Source organism: Nicotiana tabacum, chromosome 22 (genome assembly GCF_000715075.1).
Source record: "Nicotiana tabacum cultivar K326 chromosome 22, ASM71507v2, whole genome shotgun sequence".
Taxonomy (NCBI): domain Eukaryota; kingdom Viridiplantae; phylum Streptophyta; class Magnoliopsida; order Solanales; family Solanaceae; genus Nicotiana; species Nicotiana tabacum.
Window position 1 is genome coordinate 6,131,017 of NC_134101.1, and position 17,941 is coordinate 6,148,957.

At 39.5% G+C, this 17,941-nt stretch overlaps 1 pseudogene; it reads left to right on the forward strand.

Moving 5' to 3' along the window:
• LOC107808477 (tropinone reductase homolog At5g06060-like) overlaps nucleotides 1–17,941 on the forward strand; it is a 40,962-nt pseudogene continuing 23,021 nt past the window's right edge.

Below are 17,941 nucleotides of genomic sequence, written 5' to 3' on the forward strand. Positions count from 1 at the left end.
ATGGATAAAGATATAAATGGTCCAATCGGAGCAAAAATTTCCAATAACATTTGGAACAGTCTGTTTCGGGGCATAAGAGTGGTTTTCAAGTAATGTTCCATTAATACAAGGGTGTATATACCTTATCCTATGCGGTTTTAAGGGACACCACTTCGTCAATTATTTTTACTATTTATGTATAAGAAAAATAAAAATGTTAGGGATAAATATAAAAAATGATACTACTTACAAATACAATAAGTTATTTATTTGTTCATTTCTTAAAATTATGACACCGCTTATGAAAAATCATGCGTACGCCACTGGACTTCGGAACACAATCATGTGCAGACTATAAGTGTCTTTTGACTATTCAACCTAACTAAAAAGAAGAAGCTGCGAGATTAAAACACTCCTATTGGCTATAGATTCTACAAGTTTGCTGGAAATTTGTATTGAAATTTAAAGCTTGTAACTATTGCTGATCATCTTTAACAACCCTACTAGGTAGGACGTGAAACTAAACAAAAAAAAGGAAATAAAATGAAACAACTGGGAGCAACACATTTATTAGTGAATTATAGATGTTACAAATAAGAGTGGTAAATACTCTATTTCTTTTTGAAAATAGTTATATATATATACCGCAAAAACATTCTAATCAATCAATGGCGAAGATTGAAGGATTTGCCAATAGATGCTCTTACTGGTTTGACTGCTCTTGTCACTGGCGGCACTTTTGGAATTGGGTGAGTTAAATTTTAAATTTTCTTCTACAGTAGTGTTTGGTATTGACGGAAATCATTTTTTTAGGCAAATGTTTTATGAAAAAGTCGTTTTTGATTTAATTGCTAGATTTTTCAATAAAAAGGAGAAAATGACTTACCTCACTTATGGAGAATAACTTTTAACTTCTTATTCGTTGTTCCAACTAACACTAAGACATTATCATTAATACATATATACTTGAAAAATTAATTCACTCACAAATCGAATACGAAAAAATAATTTTCCATGAAAAATGGTACTAGAAACACTCAACACGTTTTGCAGTCATCTTATTAAGTATGGATGGTATGGATGACCATTATGTTTTTTCTTGGGATCTTTACACAAATAGTCTTTCGGATTCACGATTTACTTTTTTCGTCAATATACATAGATATTTATATGCGGTTATACACATATCGCACATAGATTATACATATATTATATATTGTTGGCTACTTAAATTTAAGCGATTGGATATGCGACTGTTTTTGGTTAATTCTTCTTTTTTCTATAGGCGTGCAGTTGTAGAGAAGCTTGAGCAACTTGGTGCAACAGCGTACACATGTTCGAGAGAAGAATCAGAGCTCAATAAATCTTTGCAAGACTGGGCAGACAAAGGCTTTCAAGTAAAAGGTTCGATATGCGATGTAACCTCTAGAGAGCAAAGAGTTCAGCTCATGAAAAGGGTTTCCTCTGCATTCAATGGAAAACTCAACATTCTTGTGAGAACTATATCCTTAGTAATTAATTGTTGGTTAAAGTATAGAAGGCGAGTTTTAGAGCAACAGGAATTTTTGTAAGCGGTGTCGAAATTTATAGAAGAATAATAACTTTAATTATCATATTTTTGGACAAGAAGTAGCCTTAATCTGTTGGTTTTGTTGAGTCTTAAATTAGAAAAGGTCACGAGTTCGATTTTATTTCTTCACAATTTTTAACCACAGAGGCTCTCTCAAATATTTGAAAACAATGTGTTAGTTGTGTATCGATTCTTTCACTTTTTAGAGCAAAATCAAACACATAACCAACATACTGAGACACAATTTATGGAAAATGACGTCATTTTTTCCTAAGTTATCCGTTTCCTCACGGTATTGTCACGACCCGAAATTCTCACATTCGGACCGTGATGGCGTCTAATATTTCACTTGCTAGGCAAGCCAACGTTAGAATAATATTATCAATTTTTAAAATAATTTTTAAATTTATTAATAACAAAGAACAATTGCGGAAGTAAATTCTGAAATATAATGAATAATCCATAAAAATAACGGTGTCTAAATACCATCCCACGATTGGTGTCACAAGTGCACGAGCTTCTAGAATAAATATAAATAAAGGTCTGAGTTACCCGATTTATTTCTATTATTTGTTGTTACTAATATTGCGTACCGGTTAATGTAAGTGACCCGCCTTAGCCTCGTCACTACTTCGTCGAGGTTAGGCTCAGCATTTACCAGTACATGGGGTCGGTTGTACTGATATTACACTCTGCACTTCGGGCTACGTGCCGCGATGGAAGTTATACCAGGATGAGATCCTTGTGATTACATTCACGTGTTTTAAATTCTCCATTTGTGAAATCTTATATAGTACTAATAGGAAGTCATGCCTGTTAGGCTTATATGATAATTCTTTTATGTTTTTCTGTGCATATTCAGCCAGATTCGTGTTGTAATTATTGAGTTTTAGCCTACGAGGCGAGTGCCTAGATGGCGTTAAATATGAATCGTTAATTCGGGTAAATAATTATGAGGTCTTCATGCCTCGCGAATTAGTGTCAATATTGTGAAAATTTGAAACGAGATTTTTGGTTATTACGAGATTAATTGAGGATGCTGGAATTAAGAATGAACAATTACTATGACCAGAGATGTGGTTATGGGCATACATATGATGTGTGCGTAGGCACGAGTTGCTATAGCTAGTTGAAACTAATAGCGTGCGTTGATGTAAAAATAAGGCCTTTTGAAAATGTTTGGAATATAAGAAATTGGTTTTAAAGTGTATAAATGTAGATAAAAGAAATAATCTCAACTGAGATGGTGTTGTCGAACCCATGTTAAGTTTGCGGTGACATAGAATCACCGGCGAGTATGGGTGTAGTAAATACACTCAGTAAATTAAAGTCCTTAGAAAGATTCTTGGCACGTTCGAGGACGAACATATGTTTAAGAGGGGGGAGAATATAACGACCCGATTTATCATTTTGTGAATTAGCATCTTGCTCAGTGACTCAAGGTCCCCAAAAAGCTTTGTAATGTGTATTATGACTTGTGTGGGTGCTCGAGTTTGATTTACGGAAGATTCAGAACTTAATTGAAAGAACTATACTTATTTTTGAAGCTTAAATGAAAAAGAGTTGACCGGAGATTGCCTTGTGAGCAAACGACTCCGAAATGGAAATTTGATGATGCCAATAGCTTCTTATGGTGATTTTGGACTTAGGTGTATATCCAGATTGAGATTTGGAAGTCCATAGGCCAATTTGACGCATTTTGGCTAAAATAGGAAGTTTAAGTTCGAAGTTTGACCAAGGAGTTGACTTTTTGATATCGGGGTTGGAATCTAGTTCTGAAACTCTTAGTTTGTTTAAGCTTGAATTGGGGTATGATTCGTGGTTTTAGCATTTTGTTATGTGATTTGAGGTTTCGAATAAGTCCGTAATATGTTTTGAGACTTGTTGGTATGTTCGGACGAGGTCCCGAGTGGCTCGAGTGAGTTTCGGGATGGTTTCAGACCATTTCTCGGCCATTTTGTAGCTGCTGGTTTTTGGCTACAGTAGTGTGCAGTGTGATCGCGGAAGGCCTTTTGCGATCACGTAGAGTAAAATCCTGTTGTGACTAACCTGACTTTGGAAGCATATATCTCGCAATCTATAAGGAATTTAGATATGATCCAAAAATAAAAGTTGTAGCCATTGGTGTCTATTTTTCATAAAGTTAAACCATTTGTTATTTAGAATTTTGTACAAAATGTTATGACCATTAAACTAGAGACTGTTCGAAAGAGTTGGAAAAGATTGTTGGAAATTTTGTTAATCGCGATTGCGGGGGAATGGCCGCGATCGCATAGAGTAAAATTTTGCTTGAAATATTTTGTGCTTCGCGATCGCGAGACTTGGTCTGCGATCGCATAGAGGAAATGACTGGGCAGAGAATTTAAGTTCTGAAAATGGGACTTTGTCCCATTTTTCATTTTTGATGAATTGGAGCTCGGGAATAGGACTTCGTCCCATATTGGTCAATTACCCGAATCCATGGTTGTTTTTAACATTTATTTGGTTGAACTCATGGTTGAATGTGCGTTCATATTTTGTAACTTTTGTCGGGTACCGAGACGTGGACCCCACAAGTAATTTTTGAGTTAAATTTCGGATTTTTGTTTGAAAATTAGTATTTTCATATGGAATTAATTCCAATAATTTTTATTGACTAATCAAATTAATTGTGACTAAATACGAGGCTTTCGGAGGCCAATTGGCCAGACAAAGGCATAGCGCAGTAAAGAATTTCACGGTTTGAAGTAAGTATCTTGCGTAACCTTGAGTGGGGGAAATGCCCCTTTGTAACGACCTGACCGGTCATTTTGATTTCTAGAACCCCGTTCCCCTAAATAAGACCTCCCGTACATTCTTTTACTATTTTATGACTTGCGGGATGGTTAGTTCGAGATTTGGAAGAGTTCAGGTTGAAATTGGAACACTTGGTTAAGGCTGGCTTAAAAGGCCATGTTTGACTTCGATCAGCATTTTATATTTCGGAGTTGGTCCCAGCGGCGCACCATAGACTTGCTCGGATTTCATATAATAATTGAAGTCAACTCAGCAATCATAACCAATTATCATTTCCATCAATTTTGTTGCAGCGTGCAACCCACTCTCACAATATATTCATATTCAATTCTGTTGCAGCATGCAACCCGCTCTCACAATATATTCATTTTCAATCCTCTCATATAATTATTTTTAATCAAGTGTATATATTAACTTTTAAATAAGTCTATTGCGGCATGCAATCCGATCCCCCAAATATTGACTTTTAATAAGTCTATTGCGGCGTGCAATCCGATCCCCCAAATATTGACTTTTAATAAGTCTGTTGCGGCATGCAACCCGATCCTCCAATATGGACTTTTTAATAAGTCTGTTGCGGCGAACAACCCGATCCTCCAATATATCCATTTCAATCAATTCTGTTGCGGCGTGCAACCCGATCCTTCAATATATCCATTTACCAATTCTTATAGAAGTAATTTCCCCAATAAATACAATAATTACTATAAAATTATAAGACAACAAGCATACAATAATCATGATTTAATTATGAAACAAACAATGACAAATAGAAAATTATTATGGAAATCGGGGAGAAAATAGTTAGTTTAATATTTAACATGCTTAATGTCAAATAACAATTGAGACACATAATTCAAATAGCATGTAACAATTAATGCAGGAATTCAAGAAATAATATTTGACAAAGAATAGGAGAGAAACAATTATTATAATAATTAATTCATGATTAAAACAAATTATAATTTTTCAAGTAAATATGCAAACAATTAATTTAACGACGTATAGACACTCGTCACCTCGCCTATACGTCGTTCACATGCATTTCACATAACAAATAGTTTAAGGGTTCTATTCCCTCAAGTCAAGGTTAACCACGACACTTACCTCACTTTGCAAATTCCAATCAATTATTCGACCACAAATTTTCCTTTTAAATATATCTCCAAAGCTTCAAATCTATTCATAAACAATTCAATATAATCAATACGAATCATAGGAATTAATTCCATATGAATTTACTAATTTTTCGGATAAACATCCGAAATTCATTAAAATATTTGCTAGTGGGACCCACGTCTCAAATATCGGAAAAACTTACGAAATTCGAACACTCGTTCCGATACGAGTCCAACCATATAAAATTTATCAAATTCCGATATCAAATGGACCTTCAAATCTTAAATTTTTGTTTTTGGAAGATTTTATAAAATTTCCAATTTCTTCCATCTAAATCCGAAATAAATGATGAATATAGACTTAGATTTATGAAATACAATCACTATATGATAAAGAACACTTACCCAGTTCGAAATCATGAAAAACTCCTTTGAAATCGCCCCTAAACCGAGTTCTAATTGAGGGTTTGTAAAAAATGGGAAAAATCCCATTTTGGTTCTGTTTTAAGTCACAGGCGTCAGGCCTTCTTCGCGTTCGCGAAGGGCCTGTCGCATTCGCTTTGAGTAGAAGCCCGTGGCTTTCACGTTCGCGAGTCCTCCTTCGCGTTCGTGAAGGCTTTTCACCCCTGGCCTTCGCATTCGCGTGCCAGTGCTCGCGCTCCCGTAGAAGGGCGACTGACCCCTCCCCCAGGCCTCTAAAGCTCCGCGTTCGCGTTGAGCTGGTCGCGTTCACGAAGGGTAAAGTCCCCATAGCTTTGCGTTCGCGAAGAAGGAAAATTCAGCCAACCCAGTTTGCTCTTCGCATTCGCGAGAGTACATTCGCGAACGCGATGAAGGAAATACCAGAAGCCTGAAGTTGCAGAAAACCAGATTGTTCTAAGTTCAAAATCATCCTGTATCCTATCCGAAACTCACCCGAGCCCTCGGGGCTCCAAACCAAACGTGCACATAAGTCCAAAAACCTCATACGAACTTGTTCGTACGATTAAATCGCTAAAATAACACCTAGAACTATGAATCGGACACCAAATCAAAGGAAGTTTTCAAGAAAACTTTAAAACTTATATTTTCACAACCGGACGTCCGAATCACGTTAAATCAACTCCGATTCTCACCAAATTTGGCAGACAAGTCATAAATATTATAGTGGACCTATACCGGGCTCCGAAACCAAAATACAGACCCGGGGTTAATAAATCCAACATCAGTAATTTCTTAAAAATCATTAAGCTTTCAAGCTTTTAATTTTTCATCAAAATTCCATATCTCGGGTTAGGGACCTCGGAATTCAATTCCGGGCATACGCCCAAGTCCCAAATCAGGATACGGACCTACCGGAATTGTAAAAAGATTGATCTAGGTTTGGTTGCTCAAAATATTGACCAAAGTCAACTTAGTTGAGTTTTAAAGCTCTATTTCACATTTTAATCCATTTTTCACATAAAAACTTTCTGGAAAATTATACGGAACTGCGCATGCAAGTCGAGAATGATAAATGGTGCTTTTAGAGGTTTTAGAACACATAATTACTTATTAAATTTAAAGATGACATTTTGGGTCATCACATTTTCCACCTCTAAAAGAAACGTTCGTCCTCGAACGGAGTTAGAAAAAAAGTACCTGAGCTGGTGAATAAGTGTGGATATTTACTCTACATGTTCGACTCGGACTCCTAGGTAGATGCCTCTACCGACTGACCTCTCCATTGCATTCGAACTGAAGGATAACTCTTAGACCTCAACTGTCGGACCTGCCGGTCTAGAATAGCCACCGGCTCCTCCGCGTAAGTCAAATCTTTGTCCAATTGGACTGAGCTTAAATCTAACACATGGGACGGATCACCATGATATTTCCGGAGCATAGACACATGGAACACCGGATGAACCACTGATAAACTAGGTGGTAATGCAAGCCTGTAGGCTACTTCACCTACCCTTTCAAGAATTTCAAAGGGTCCGATATACCTAGGGTACAACTTACCCTTCTTTCCGAACCTCATTACACCTTTCATAGGTGAAACTCGGAGCAATATTATTTCTCCAACCATGAATGCAATATCACGAACTTTATGGCTGGCATAACTCTTTTGCCTAGACTGAGCTATGCGGAGTCGATCCTGAATAATCTTGACCTTATCCAAGGCATCTCATACCAAATCGGTACCCAATAACCGAGCCTCTACCGGTTCAAACCAACCAACTGGCGATCGGCATCGCCTTCCGTATAATGCCTCATATGAAGCCATCTGAATGCTCGACTGGTAGCTATTACTATAAGAAAACTACGCAAGTGGCAAGAAATGATCCCAAGAAACTCCAAAGTCCATAACATAAGCGCGAAGCATATCTTCCAATTTCTGAATGGTGCGCTCTGACTGTCTGTCTGTCTCTGGATGAAATACTGTACTCAACTCAACCTGCGTGCCTAACTCACGATGTACAACCCTCCAAAAATGTGAGGTAAACTGCGTACCTCGATCTGAAATAATAGACACGGGCACACCGTGAAGGCGGACAATCTCACGAATGTAAATTTCAGCTAACCTCTCTGAAGAATAGGTAACTGCCACTGGAATGAAATGTGCTGACTTGGTCAACCTGTCCACAATGACCCATACTGCATAAAATTTTCTCTAAGTCCGTGGGATCCCAACAACAACATCCATAGTGATACGCTCCCACTTCTACTCAGGAATTTCTAACTTCTGAAGCAAACCACCAGGTCTTTGACGCTCGTACTTAACTTGCTGACAATTCAAACATCGAGCTACATATGCAACTATATCCTTTTTCATTCTCCTCCACCAATAATGTTGCCGCAAATCTTGATACATTTTGGCGGTACCTAGATGAATAGAGTACCTGGAACTGTGTGCCTCTTCGAGAATTAATTCACGAAGCCCATCCACATTAGGCATACAAATACGACCCTGCATTCGTGGAACTCCATCTTCCCCCACAGCAACCTGTTAAGCATCACTGTGCTGCACCGTGTCCTTAAGGACAAGTAAATGAGGATCATCATACTGCCTCTCTCTAATACGCTCATACAAGGAAGACCGAGCGACTGTGCAAGCCAGAACACGACTTGGTTATGAAACATCTAACCTCACGAACTGATTAGCCAAAGTCTGAACATCTGCAACTAATGGTCTCTCACCAACCGGAATATACGCAAGACTGCCCATACTCACAGCCTTTCTACTCAAAGCATCGGCCACCACATTGGCCTTTCCGGGGTGATACAAAATGGTGATATCATAGTCTTTCAACAACTCTAACCATGTTCTCTGCCTCAAATTAAGATTCTTTTGTTTGAACAGATACTGGCTATGATGATCAGTAAATACCTCGCACGAGACACCATAGAGGTAATGCCTCCAAAACTTCAGCGCATGAATAATGGCTGCCAATTCTAAGTCATGAACATGATAATTCATCTCGTGAACTTTCAACTGCTGCGACGCATATGCAATTACCTTGTCATCTTTCATTAATACTGCACCAAGCCCAATGTGAAATGCGTCACAATATACCGTATACGATCTTGAAACTGTGGGTAATACCAATACTGGCGCCGTAGTCAAAACAGTCTTGAGCTTCTGAAAGCTCAACTCATACTCGTCTGACCATCTGAATGGGACACCTTTTTGGGTCAGTCTGGTCGATGGGCTTGCTATAGATGAAAATCCTTCCATGAACCGACGATAATAATCTGCTAAACCTAGGAAATTCTGGATTTCTGTAACTGAAGTAGGTCTAGGCCAATTCTGAACAGCCTCAATCTTCTTAGGATCCACCTTTATGCCTTCTGCCGATACAACATGCCGCAAAAAGGCAATTGAGTCTAACCAAAACTCACATTTTGAAAACTTGGCATATAATTGATTTTTCTTCAAAGTGTGAAGCATACTTCGAAGATGCTGCTCATGTTCCTCCCGACCGCTGGAGTAAATCAAGATATCATCAATGAATACAACCACAAAAGAATCCAAATAAGGCTTGAACACCCGATTCATCAAATCCATAAATGCTGTTGGGGCATTTGTCAACCAAAATGACATCACTAGGAATTCGTAATGCCCATACCAAGTCCGAAAAGCTGTTTTAGGGACATCAGATGCCCTAATCTTTAACTGATGGTAACCAGAACACAAATTAATCTTCGAAAATACCTTGGCACCCTGAAGCTGATCAAATAAGTCATCAATTCTTGGCAGCGGATATTTGTTTTTGATAGTGGCCTTGTTCAACTGCCGATAATCTATACACATCTGCATAGAGCCATCTTTCTTCTTTACAAATAATACTGGTGCACCCCAGGGCGAGACACTGGGTCTAATGAATCCCTGATCAAGCAAGTCTTGTAACTGCTCTTTCAATTCTTTCAACTCCGGCGGGGCCATACGGTATGGTGGAATAGAAATAGGCTGAGTGCCCGGAGCCAAATCAATACAGAAGTCAATATCTCTGTCGGGTGTCATCCCAGACAAATCTGCAAGAAATGCTTTTGGAAATTCACGAACAACTGGTACTGAGTCCATAGAAGGAACATCCGCACTGGGATCGCGAATATAAGCCAAATAGGCTAGACACCATTTCTCTACCATACGCCGAGCTTTCATATAAGAAATAACCCAGCTGGCAGAATGACCAGGAGTTCCATTCCACTCTAACTGAGGTAACCCCGGCATGGCTAGAGTCATTGTCTTGGCATGAAAATGCAATATAGCATGATAAGGTGACAGCCAATCCATACCCAAGATGACATCAAAATCTACCATATCAAAAAGTAGAAGATCCACACTAGTCTCAAGATTACCAATAGTAATCACACACGGACGATAGACATGATCTACTGTAATAGAGTCTCCCACCGGTATAGATACACACACAGAAGTACTCAGAGAATCACAAGGCACAACCAAATATGAAGCAAAATAAGAGGACACATAGGAATAAATAGATCCTGGATCAAATAGAACTGAAGCATCTCTATGGCAAACTGGAATAATACCTATGATCGTAGCATCAGATGACTCGGCCTCAAGCCTAGCTGGAAAAGCATAAAATCGGGGATGGGCCGCACCACTCTGAATTGCGTCCCAGGGACGGCCTTTAACTGATTGGCCTCCACCTCTAACGGTCTGACCTCTACCTCTAATGGTCTGACCTCCACCTCTAATGGTCTGACCTCCACCTCTAGCTGCCTGACCCTTACCTTTACCTGGCTGAGCAGGCGATGAAGCAACCGGTGCTGGTATGATGGCACGAGAATCTTGCCGAGATCTGTTACTTACCAATCTAGGGCAATACCTCCTAATATGACCAATGTTCCCACACTCATAACACCCATCCTGATGCCATGGCTGCTGAAGCTGAAGCTGGCCCAAATGGGTCGGATAACCGTTGTAGTAACTCTGGAGTGGCGGTGCATTGATAGGAGCTGAATGTGCACTAAATGCTGGCTATCCATAGTAAGGCATAATAGGACCGTGACTCCTTGAAGCACCGGGAGATGCATGAAGCGCTGAATGAAACGATCTGGGAGGATGACCCCTACCAAAATTACCCATGCCTCCAGACGAAACATCATCGAAACCACCAAACTGACGAGGCCTATTATCAGACCTCTGCCCTCTCTCTTGTGAAAGAACCATCTCGATCCTCCTCGCGACATTAGCAGCCGCTTGACAAGAAATCTCACTTCCGGTCTCCTTGGCCATCTGAAGCCTGCTAGGTGAGTGAGTCCCTCAATAAACCTCCTCACTCTCTCCCCCTCAGTAGGTAGTAAAGCGAGAGCATGACTGGCAAAATCCACAAAACGGGACACATACTGAGTAACAGTCATACTGCCCTGCTGTAGATGCTCAAATTGCTTGCAGAATTCCTCTCTCAGTGTGATAGAAAGAAACTTCTCCAGACATAGCTGAGAGAACTGCTCCCAGGTAAGTGCAGGCGATCCAACTAGTATGGTCAATGTATAATCTCTCCACCATCTCTTGGCGGAACCCGTCATCTAAAAAATAGCAAAATCAACCCCACTGGTCTCAACTATACCCATGTTCCACAGCACCTCATAGCAGCGTTCAAGATAATCCTGTGGGTCCTCAGAAGGTGTACCACTGAAGTGAACTGGAAAGAGCTTAGTAAACTTATCCAGTCTCAATAAGGCCTCAAAAGACATGGCGGGCCTATCACTGGTCTGTGCCGCAATAATTAGCTAAACTACCCCAACTGGCGGGGCTACTGGAGCCTGATTCTGGGGAGCCATCTGCTCCGGAGTGGGAGTAGTCGGAGTTTGTGCTCCTCCCCCACCCTATGAGACGGCTGGTGCCACTGGAAACATACCATTCTGGGCCACGCCCTCCATAAGACTTACCAAACCGACTAGAGCATCCTGAAGTAGTGGAGTGGCTATGAATCCTTCCGGGACTTGAACTGGTCCAACTGGTACATTCTGAACTGGAACTTCCTCCTGAAGGTCCACCTGAGGTCCTACAACCGGTGCAGGGTCCACCTGAGGTCCTACAACCGGTGCAGCTGCTCGAGCTCTGGACTGAGCTCTACCTCGGCCTCTGCCTCGGCCTCTAGCACAACCTCGTCCTCGACCTCTACCCCTAGCCATAGTTGCCACCGGGGGTTCTGGTCCCTGTCCACCGATAGAGGTATTACGTGTTCTCACCATCTCCGAGAGAATAAGAGTAGAATGATTCAATCATCAATGATAGAATAAAATCGCACGACATAAAAAGAAAGAAGTGATGTTGTTCCTAAACTTCATTTCCTTTGAGATATAAGTACAGACGTCTCCGTACCGATCCTTCAGACTCTACTAAGATTGCTCGTGACTCATGAGACCTATGTAACCCAATGCTCTGATACTGTCACGACCCGAAATTTTTCACCGACAGGACCGTGATGGAACCTAACATTTCACTTGCTAGGCAAGCCAACATTAGAGAATCATTAAATTAATTCCTTATTCCCATTCAGTAATTAACAATAATTAACTAAGATGAAATATAATAAGTACCGAATATCATAAAACTGTATTAATTATTACCACCCGGATCTAGAGTCACAATTCACGAGCATTCTAGAATTTTCTACAAGTAATAGTCTGAAAGAAATACAACTGTCTGAATGAAAGAAACAGTAGGACAGAGAAGATAGACGGGGACTTCAAGGTCTGTGAATGCCGACAGATCTACCTTGGGTCTCCGGACAGCGGTCCAATAGCAAAAATTCTCGATCAACCCGAGCAGGTACCAAAATCTGCATAGAAAGTGCAGAGTGTAGTATCAGTACAACCGACCCCATGTACTGGTAAGTGTCGAGCCTAACCTTGATGAAGTAGTGACGAGGCTAAGGCAAGGCACCTACAAGTCAACATGTACAATTTAACAGTGTATATACCAATAAAAGAAATGAAGAACTAAACAGGAAATGTTGGGTGGGGAACATACTGAGGGGAATACAAGATAAAGAACCACAACAGAATGATCACCGGAGCAGTCAATATACCATGAATCGACAGGAATAGTGAATACAATAAAGGAAAAATGCACGGCATCACCCTTCGTGATTTTACTCTCAATCTCACCAATAAATCAATAGAAACGACACGACATCGCCCTTCGTGCATATCACGACCCGAAATTCCCTCATTCGGACCGTGATGGCGCCTAACATTTCACTTGCTAGGCAAGCCAACATTAGAATAATAATAACTAATTTTTAAACAATTTTTAAGTTATTAATAATCAAGAAAACAAAAGCGGAAGAAAAGTTTGAAATATAGTGAAATAATCCATAAAAACAAAGGTGTCTAAATACCATCCCAGAATTGGTGTCACAAGTGCACGAGCTTCTAGAATAAATACAAATAAAGGTCTGAATAAATAAAGTTGTCTGGAAATAAATACACAACTAAAGTAAAATAGACAGGACTTCAGAACTACGGATGCCATGCAGTTATACCTCAAGTCTCCTCTGGTAGTTGGAATCCGAGCAAGTCTATGGTACGCCGCTGGGACCAACTCCAAATTCTGCACAAGAAGTGCAGAGTGTAGTATCAGTACAACCGACCCCATGTACTGGTAAGTGCTGAGCCTAACCTCGACGAAGTAGTGACGAGGCTAAGGCGGTTCACTTACATTAACCTGCACGCAATATTAATAACAACAACAAATAATAGAAATAAATCAGGTAACTCATTTATAATAATTGAAGCCAACTCAGCAGTCATAATCCATTATTATTTCAACCAATTCTGTTGCAGCGTGCAACCCGCTCTCACAATATATTCACATTCAATTCTGTTGTAGCGTGCAACCCGCTCTCCCAATAAATTTCTTTTAATCAAGTCTGTCATATAGTTTTTTCAATCACGTATATATATAGACTTTAAAATAAGTCTGTTGCGGCGTGCAATCTGATCCTCCCAATATTGACTTTTAAATAAGTCTATTGCGGCGTGCAATCCGATCTCCCAATATGGACTTTTTAATAAGTCTGTTGCGGCGTGCAACCCGATCCTCCAATATGGACTTTTTAATAAGTCTATTGCGGCGTGCAACCCGATCCTCCAATATATCCATTTCAATCAATTCTTATAGAAGAAATTTCCCCAATAAATGCAACAACTAATATAAAATTATAAGACAAAAAGCATACAATAATTATGATTTAATTATGAAACAAACAATGACAAATAGCAAATTATTATGGAAATCAGGGAGGAAATAGGCAGTTTAATATTTAATATGCTAAATGTCAAATAACAATTAAAAAACATAATTCAAATAGCATGTAACAATTAATGCAGGAATTCAAGAATTAATATTTGACAAAGAATATGAGAGAAACAATTATTATAATAATTAATTTATGATTTAAAACAATTTATAATTTTTTAAGTAAGCAGGCAAACAATTAATTTCACGACGTATAGACACTCGTCACCTCACCTATACGTCGTTCACATGCTTTTCACATAGCAAATAATTCAAGGGTTCTATTCCCTCAAATCAAGGTTAACCACGACACTTACCTCGCTTTGCAAATTCCAATCAATTACTCGACCACAACTTTTCCTTTTAAATTTGTCTCCAAAAGCTTCAAATCTATTCACAAACAATTCGTTATACTCAATACGAATCATAGGAATTAATTCCATATGAATTTACAAATTTTTCGGATAAAAATCCTAAATTCATTAAAATATTCGGCAGTGGGACCCATGTCTCAAATCCCGAAAAAACTTACGAAATCCAAACACCCATTCCGAGATGAGTCCAACCATACAAAAATTATCCAATTCCGATGTCAAATGGACCTTCAAATCTTAAATTTTTGTTTTTGGAAGATTTTATAAAAATCTGATTTTTCTTTCATAATTCACGGATTCATGATACAAATGAGTATGAAATCATGAAGCATAATCAATATAGGATAAGGAACACTTACCCCAATGTTTTCCCGTGAAAATCGTCCAAAAATTGCCTTATCCGAGCTCAAGAATGGAAAAGGGTTGAAAATGGGACGAATCCCATTTTCTAGAACTTAAGTTCTGTTTCTCGGACTTTTACCCTTCGCGAATGCGGTCAGTGCCTCGCGTTCGCGAAGCCTAAATTTGTGATTTCCCATTTTATACTTCGCGAACGCGAGGGCTACTTTGCAAACGCGAAGCTTGCCTAGTTTGGCCTTCGCGAATGCGAGATGCCCTTCGCGAACGCGAAAGCAATTATCCTGGCCAGCCTCTTTCCCTTCGCGAACGCGAGGCTTCGATCGCGAAGCTTTGAACCACAAGCCTTAGCGAACGCGGTCACTCTGTCGCGAATGCGAAGCATAAAACTTGCCAGCCCCACTTTGCTCTTCACGTTTGCGAGAGTACCTTCGCGAACGCGAAGAAGAACACACAAGAAGCCTGAAGTCTGCAGAAAACTAGATTTCCTAAGTCCGAAATCATCCCGTAGCCCATCCGAAACTCACCCGAGCCCTCGGGGCTCCAAACCAAACATGCACCCAAGTCCTAAAACATTATACGAACTTTCTCGCGTGATCAAATTGCCAAACTAACACCTAGAACTACGAATCAGACACCAAATCAAAGAAAATTTTCAAGAAAACTTTAAAACCTTTATTTTTACAACTGGACATCTGAATCACGTCAAATCAACTCTGTTTCTCACCAAATTTGGAAGACAAGTCATAAATATTATACTGGACCTATACCAGGCTCCGGAACCAAAATACGGACCCAAGGTCAATATATACAACATCAGTAATTTCTTAGAAATCATTAAGCTTTCAAGCTTTTAATGTTTCATCAAAATTCCATATATCGGGCTAGGGACATCGGTATTCGATTCCGGGCATACGCCCAGGTCCCAAATCACGATACGGACCTACCGAAATTGTCAAAACACTGATCCGGGTCTGTTTGCACAAAATGTTGACCAAAGTCAACTTAGTTGAGTTTTAAAGCTCTATTTCCCATTTTAATCCATTTTTCACATAAAAACTTTCCGGAAAATTGTACGGACTGCGAATGAAAGTCAAGGAATGATAAATGGTGCTTTTTGAGGTCTTAGAATACATAATTACTTATTAAATTTAAAGATGAAATTTTGGGTCATCACAGTGCATTAACTCTCATATCATGGCACGACATCATCCTTCGTGCTTTTACACTCACAATATGGCACGACATCACCCTTTGTACATTAACACTCACAATATGGCACGACATCACCCTTCGTGCATTAACTCTCATATCATGGCACGACATCACCCTTCGTGCATTAACAATCTCCCTTACCATAATGCAATGCATAAATAACAACAGGGTGATAGAATAACAAGTACAAACCTTACTTCAATATTTGGTTCCACAATATAAATCTCAACTTTTAAATAAATACTAGATTACCAACAGAAATCCGTAAACATGATAATGACGATCAATTTAACAGCACTAGTATAAACATTTAGCAATTAGGCATAGGAAGAGACAATATAAGAAAACAGAAGAAACATGGAAAAACAGGTGAATTGGCGGCGCATAAGTACTCGTCACCTCACATATACGCCGCTCACATGAAGTTTACTTAGCAAATAATCTAAGGTTCCTAATTCCCTCAAGTCAGGGTTAGACACAACACTTACCTTGCTCCGAAGGCCACTTAATTCTCAATCACATCTTTTCCTTTAGAATTCATCTCCAAACCACTCGTATCTATTCAAAAATAACTCAATAATATCAAATATTGCTAAAGAAATCAATTATATTGCATAAATTAAATTTTCCTCAAAAAAGTCGAAAAAATCGACCCCGTGCCCGCTTGGTCAAAACCCGAGGTTCGGACCAAAATCCATTTACCCATTCATCCCTGAGTCCGAGTATGTAATTAGTTCTAGAATCCGACCTCAAATCGAGGTCTAAATCCCCAAATTTGTAAAATTCCCAATCTCCCCAAAATCCCTAATTTCTACCCTTAATGAACAAGATTTAAGACTAGGAATTCAATAAATGATGATGGAAATTAAAGAAAACAAGTTAGAAAGTGCAAACCTATGATTGGGCGTCGAAATCCTTCTTCAAAAATCTCCCTAGGTCGAGTTCTATGGAAGAAAATATTAAATTTTGAACAAATCCCGTTTTGAAGTCTGTTTTAAAACACTGGACAGGCCTTCATCGCGTTCGCGAGAGGCCTGTCGCGATCGCGATGCACAGCGGCCTAAGGCCTTCACGTTCACGAGTCTTTCTACGCGTTTGTGTAAGGAAGCTACCCCCAAGCCTTCGTGTTCACGACCCAGTGAACGCATTCGCGTAGAAGAACATGACCCCTCCCCCATGTCCCTTAACCTATCGCATTCACGGGAGACTGATAGTGTTCGCGAAGGGTACCACCCCCAATGCTTCGCGTTCGCGACCAGTTCTTCGCATTCGCGAAGAAGAAATTACCTCCCAGCCTAGTTTACACTTCGCGATCACGAATCACAAAATACCTGTGCACCAGCAACAACAAAACAACAGAAATTCTAAGTCCGAAACATTCTATAGCCTATCCGAAACTAACCCGAGCCCTCGGGGATCCAAATCAAACAAGCACACAAGTCTAAAAACATCATACGGACCTGCTCGCGTGATCAAATCGCCAAAATAAAACCTAGAACTCCGAATTTAGTACCAAATCAAATGAAATTCTCAAGAACACTTAAAAATTTCTATTTTCTCAACTGGACGTCCGAATCTCGTCAAATCAGCTCCGTTTCTCACCAAATTTCACAGACAAGTCTTAAATTTCATAATGAACCTGTAACGGGCTCCGGAACCAAAATACTGACCCGGTACTAACAATGCCAAACATCAATCAATTCTTAAAAATAAATAATTTTCAGACTTTTAATTTTTTACAAAAATTCACAACTCAAGCTAGGGACCTCCGAATTCGATTCCGGGCATGCGCCCAGGTCTCATAATTCGATACAGA